Below are 6,009 nucleotides of genomic sequence, written 5' to 3'. Positions count from 1 at the left end.
ACTCGTGTGCTGAGAAATTTGTTTGGTATTGTCACTGGTGGCGATAAACGCCTGGACTATCGCTATGGCTTTACTCAAGGTTGGGTTCTCTAAATTCAAAAGTTTGCGAAGTATCACTTCATGGCCAATGCCAAGTACAAAGAAGTCCCTGAGTATGTGCTCCAAGTGTCCTTCAAATTCGCAATGTCCTGCAAGGCGCCTTAGCTCAGCGACGTAGCGCGCCACTTCCTGGCCTTCAGACCTCTTGCACGTGTAGAACCGATACCTCGCCATCAGAACGCTTTCTTTCAGGTTTAGATGCTCCCGGACCAGTGTGCACAACTCATCGTACGACTTGTCTGTGGGTTTCGCTGGAGCGAGTAGATTTTTCATGCGGCCATACGTTGGTGCCTCGCAAATGATGAAGAGGATCGCCCTTCGTTTGGCAGCGTTCGCTTCTCCTCACAGCTTGTTGGCCATGAAGTATTGGTCGAGTCCCTCCACGAAAGTTTCCCAATCATCTCCCTCTGAAAATTTCTCCAGTATTCTCACGGTTCTCTGCATTGTTGCGGTGGGGTTCGTCATTTGTATCTCGTCGCCAGTTGTTATGTCTTGAATAAAGAGTCAGACTAGATACTGCAAGCTCAAAGTAAGGTGTGACTGCAGTCCTTTATTACAGATCTCAGAGTGCCTCACCAGACTGTGGGATCTGATTGTGGGATCCCTTGAGACTCCAGGAGATAAGCCCTCTGGTGGTTAGGCATTGTATTTACAGGTTTACATACATAAAAGAAACTATCCTGTATACACTCTATAAACCCTTCCTCAAGGCTACCTTGGTCAATTTGATTTGTCCAATCAATATGAAGATTAAAATCGTCCATGATTATTGCCATACCATTCTTACAAACCTCCATTAGTTCTTGATTTACACTCCATCCAACACTGTAGCTATTGTTAGGACGCCTATAGACTATGCCCACCAGTGACTTCTTCCCCTTATTATTTCTTATCTTCACCCAAACTGATTCTACATCTTGATCTTCTGAGTCAATATCATTTCTCACTACTGCACTGATCTCATCCTTTATTAACAGAGCCACCCCACCTCCTTTTCCTTTCTGTCTGTCCTTCCAAATTATCAAATACCCCTGAATATTCAGTTCCCAGCTTTGGTCACCTTGCAACCACATCTCTGCAATGGCCATCAAATCATACCCATTTATTTCTATTTGTGCCGTCGACTCATCGATCTTGTTACGAATGCTGCGTACATTCAGATAAAGAGTTTTTCATTTTATCTTTTTACCATTTTTTCCTGCTTTGACCTCACTTTCTGATACACTCTTATTTTCCCTTCCTGTTACACTCTGGTTATCATTTTCCCCACCACTACCGTGCTCTTATTGCCTTCTGCTTGCTCTTTGACTTTTAAAAAGTCCTTTCTATAGATCTAGTTATTTGATTCACCAGGCTAAAGTCCATGAAGCAATTAAAGCCATAAAAGGTCCCAAGTAATGTCTCTAGAAAGGACAATCTTTCCACTACAGTCATTTCTTCCTAGTATGAGATCCCATTATACCTAACTCAGGCCTCAAGTGGAAAACCTAATGGAACATAAACATGTCACTTTAAACACCTTGATTAGATCACCTTTAAACCTTCAAAACTCAAGGGAATACATGCCAAGTTTACGCAACGTATCCTCATAATTTAACCCTTTGAGCCCTGATATAATTTTGGTGAATCTGCTTTGTAGCCCTTACCAAGACCAATATATATTTTCTGAGGTTCAATGCCCAGAAGGTCATGCGATGCTCCAGATAGGGCTTGACCAACGCTCTGTATTAGGACAGAGAGTAAAATACCTACTCATCTTGTGAGGCTGTACCAGCTAATTGCAGGCAGAGAAATGTGTCACTTAACGTCATAAATGCCCAAGATCAGAGAAAGATGAAAGTGAACCCAGCTCAGATAGCTTCGCTCGTACATGAGCTGGGTTCAGCCGGAACTGAAGATCTAGGTGGAACAGATAACCCTGCTTCTAAATGCTCTGGGAGCTAACGCCTGTGTCCCAGGGGAGGGCGGAGACTGATTTATCCATGCCACGATGAAGTTATGCAAACTCTGAACCATTGCGAAGCACTATTGATTAGTGAAAATAATCTATCCAATAGACTGGCTATCACAGCTTTTAATTAGTCAGCTATCTAAGAGTTTAAACCTAAAATAACCTCACCAACAATAATAATCTAAGATTCTGATCATTTCTATAGCTAATATGCAGCGTCCACAATGCTGATTATTTATAGTGCTACACTAAATTGCCTGCATAACTTTGCTTACTCATTTTGTCAAGTAACTCTGCCCATTAATGATTCAGTATTCAGACTGCTAGGTAAGTCTGGTTACATCTACTCATACCTATTAAATGATCCTGTTTTCAACTTTAACCTTATTTGCATATGCAAACATCCAACACATGCTTCACACATAGGTAAAGGATGCCTCTTGTTTGTCCTTAACCAGTATGGTGGATAGCATATTTCTGGTCAGAAATGTGCAAAAGTTTCCTGTCCACAATATTGGGATCTTAGTAGTCTGAATAGTACCTGAAAAATGGACACTATGCAGATCAATTTGGACCTGAATGTTTTAATTTATTGCTGGCGATATATTCCAGCACAGATAAGTTTAAAAGGTACAGAATTTGTTCATTAGAACTACATGCTTCCACCTGTGTGAAGTGCCTTTACACCCAACAGTCCTATTTTGTTATTATGTATCGAATACTAGATGATATCAAAATTTAAATGAAATCAAAGCTCAATCTTACAGTTACTGTAACTTATTAAATATAATTCTAATCACTTTGTTTTCTTGTATAATTATTCACGTGCAAAAATAAAAAGTCTAACCATCTCCACTTGCCATTACTGTTGCCGAATCCCCCACCATCAACATCCTGGGGGTCACCATTGACCAGAAGCTCAACTGGACCAGCCACATAAAGACTGTGGCTACAAGAACAGGTCAGAGGCTGGGTATTCTGCGGCAAGTGACTCACTTCCTGACTCCCCAAAGCCTTTCCACCATCTACGAGGCATAAGTCAGGAGTGCAATGGAATACACTCCAATTGCCTGAATAAGTGCCGTTCCAACAACACTCAAGAAGCTCGACACCATCCAGGACAAAGCAGCTCGCTTGATTGGTACCCCATCCATCACCTTCAACATTCATTCCCTCCACCAGTGAGTATACAAGATGCACTGCGACAACTCACCAAGGCTTCTTCGGCAGCACCTTCCAAACCCGCGACCTCTACCATCTAGAAGGATATGGGCAGCAGGCATGTGCTCCTGATGACGTGTAACTCTAACATCTTCTCGTCCTGTTGTTGTTCTTCCATGCTATGTAGTCTCTTTGGATTTCTACTCATAGCTTTGAATGCTGGACTCATAGCTTTGAAAACTAGTTTACCCTTCAGTCGGCATGTCTTCGCAAGATGCTCAGTCTTCCTGCAGAAGAAACACTCTGCCTTCACGTATGGACAACTTTGAGCAATGTGTTGTCCCAGGCACCTATAGCACGACTTCGACACTCTGTTAGAATTTCCAGTTTCTGAGACTTTCGGCCATGCCCGTCTTTTACTTTGAACCTGCAGATGATTTACCTCGGTTGACTGACGACTGTAATTATTATTTAATTCTCGGGAATATTGTTCGGCCATGTTCAATCGTGAAAATATTGAAAATAAACTGAGATTACCTTATTTTTGTCATTCAAGATTAATTGAAATTAAACATGAATTTATAAATAAAACATTTACAAATCTTTGTTTGGAGTTATGTTTAAGGGATTTTGTGGCACAGTGCATTACCACTCTATACTTTCACCTCTAGGAACTGGGCTTGAATTCACTGAGAATTGAATAACATTCTCCTCTTTCTTGGCTGGAAGGGCCCAAACTGAAGTAAATTTATATAGTCTTAACCTTGCTCTGAGCAGATTTAGGTATGCAGCACAAAACTGCTCTTTGGTTGGCACAGAATGGTATTAAATTGGCAGTCTCAGTCAGATGGAACAAATGGTTCGCTCATATTTGTCATTGTGGTGCAGCTGATGATAGTTTTAGGTTGTGATTAATGTATGTTGGCAAATGTAGAGACAGATTTACTATTTATCTAACCCTTTTAGTATCTGCCCTGAATGTTCAAAAGTGGAAAATGGCATCCCTCACCTTGATGATACAAAATTCATTGCAAAAATGGAATTGTGTTTGCAGTTAAATTTTAAAATGGATATTTTTACTACTGTCATGCGATGATGATAATTATGTCATCAAATTAATGCCATTTGAGTTATATATTCTAACTAAACAAATTGATCTCTTGGCAGATAAATCCAAACCTTGTACCGTTTTAGGTTTCGAATTCCATTAAATGTATATCCCTTGTAAGAAGGGGGGTGAAATTGTCCCTTTTTTAGAGGCGCAATGCACCTCTGGGGGGCGCTAACAGGGCGGAAGAGACTTTGTGCCTGGCTGGGGGGGGCACTACCAGCTCCCGGGAATCTGCCCGGGAGTTTGCAGAGGCGCTGCCATGCAGGTAACGCCCTGGGCCCCCACACAACCAACGCATCGACCCCTCATCGGTGCGCACCGACCCCTTTCTGATCCGCGGGGGGATTTCCCCACGGACCGCGAGGCTGGCATGAGCGGATGCCAATGCCAGCTTTAGAACTGGGCTGACATCCACTCGATGGGCAGGACTTAAAGGGGAGGGCGCTCGTGCCCCGTGCCGCCATCTGACGGCTTCACTGACAGCTTCCTAGCATGGTCCATCATGTAACCCGTCATTCTATTTTGGGTGTCGGGCTGCGGGCCTGGTCTCAAGCTGCCCTGTTGGCCTAGTGGAGACCAGCAGAGGCCTTGCAGAGTGTGCAGTGGCTCTCCCCTTTAAGCGAAGGGGTGGGGCATTGAAGTGAATCAGCGCTACATGGAGTAGCCACATAGTGCTGCACTCCTCGCTCCAGTAGTGCCCTGGGGCCTGCCTCCAAAGGAAGTGGAGCGCACGAGATTGCACCTCACTTCCTTTGAGAGGTGGTAAGCCCAATTCAGCGGCGGGGGCGGGACTTCTGTGCCGGGCGCTGAAAGTCCCGGCCTCAGCTGGTTACCGCCCCCAATCGGGGCACAGGACAATTTTGCCCCTAAAGTTTTGCACTTAGGTGTTCTTAGATCATTCCAAAATGCTTCACAGCCAAGGAATCACTTTTGATGCCGACTCATTGTTATGTGACAACAAATCTGCACACAGCAAGGTGTGACAGACAGTAATGAGACAATTGACCAGTTAATTTGTTTTCATGGTGTTGGTTGAGGGGTAAATGTTGGTCAGGACTGCTGGAGAACTTACTGCTCCTCCTTGAATAGTGCCAGGGGATCTTTTATCCACCTGAACAGATAGACAGAACCTCGGTTTAAAATCATATCCAAGAAACAATACCTCCGACAATGCAGCACTTCCTCAGTACTGCATTGAAGTATCACCACAAATGATGTGCTCAAGTGAACCAACACCTTCTGACTCAGAGGTGAAAGTTCTACCACTGAGCCAAGCTGACACTAAATGGAATATATCATCATGCATTTGTCGTCAGGGTTAAACTCGTGTGATTAATCGGCCATCTGTTTATTGTAGGACTTATTTTGTTTTGTTGCTTTAATAAAGTTAAGTTGTATGCAGAAACAAGGCTGTGTCAAATAGTATGTTGTTAACTTCTGAAAACACGATAATAATTGTAGTGTATGTAGGCACCTTTAGTAATGACTCCACGAGGTAGGGTATGGTACTTCAAACTGTGCAGACCTGCAGTCCTTTATTAGCAGTTTCTGAGTGCTGACAACAAGCTGTGTGTTCCTTTTTATATTGGGTTTACCTGCCGTGTGCAGGCAACCCCTGGGTCTCCAGCAACAGCACCCTCTAGTGTACCGGTAAGGTGTGTACAGTACAAGGGTACATTCAATGTTG

Source organism: Pristiophorus japonicus, chromosome 10 (genome assembly GCF_044704955.1).
Source record: "Pristiophorus japonicus isolate sPriJap1 chromosome 10, sPriJap1.hap1, whole genome shotgun sequence".
NCBI classification, from domain to species: domain Eukaryota; kingdom Metazoa; phylum Chordata; class Chondrichthyes; family Pristiophoridae; genus Pristiophorus; species Pristiophorus japonicus.
Note: the sequence above shows the minus strand (reverse complement) of the source record.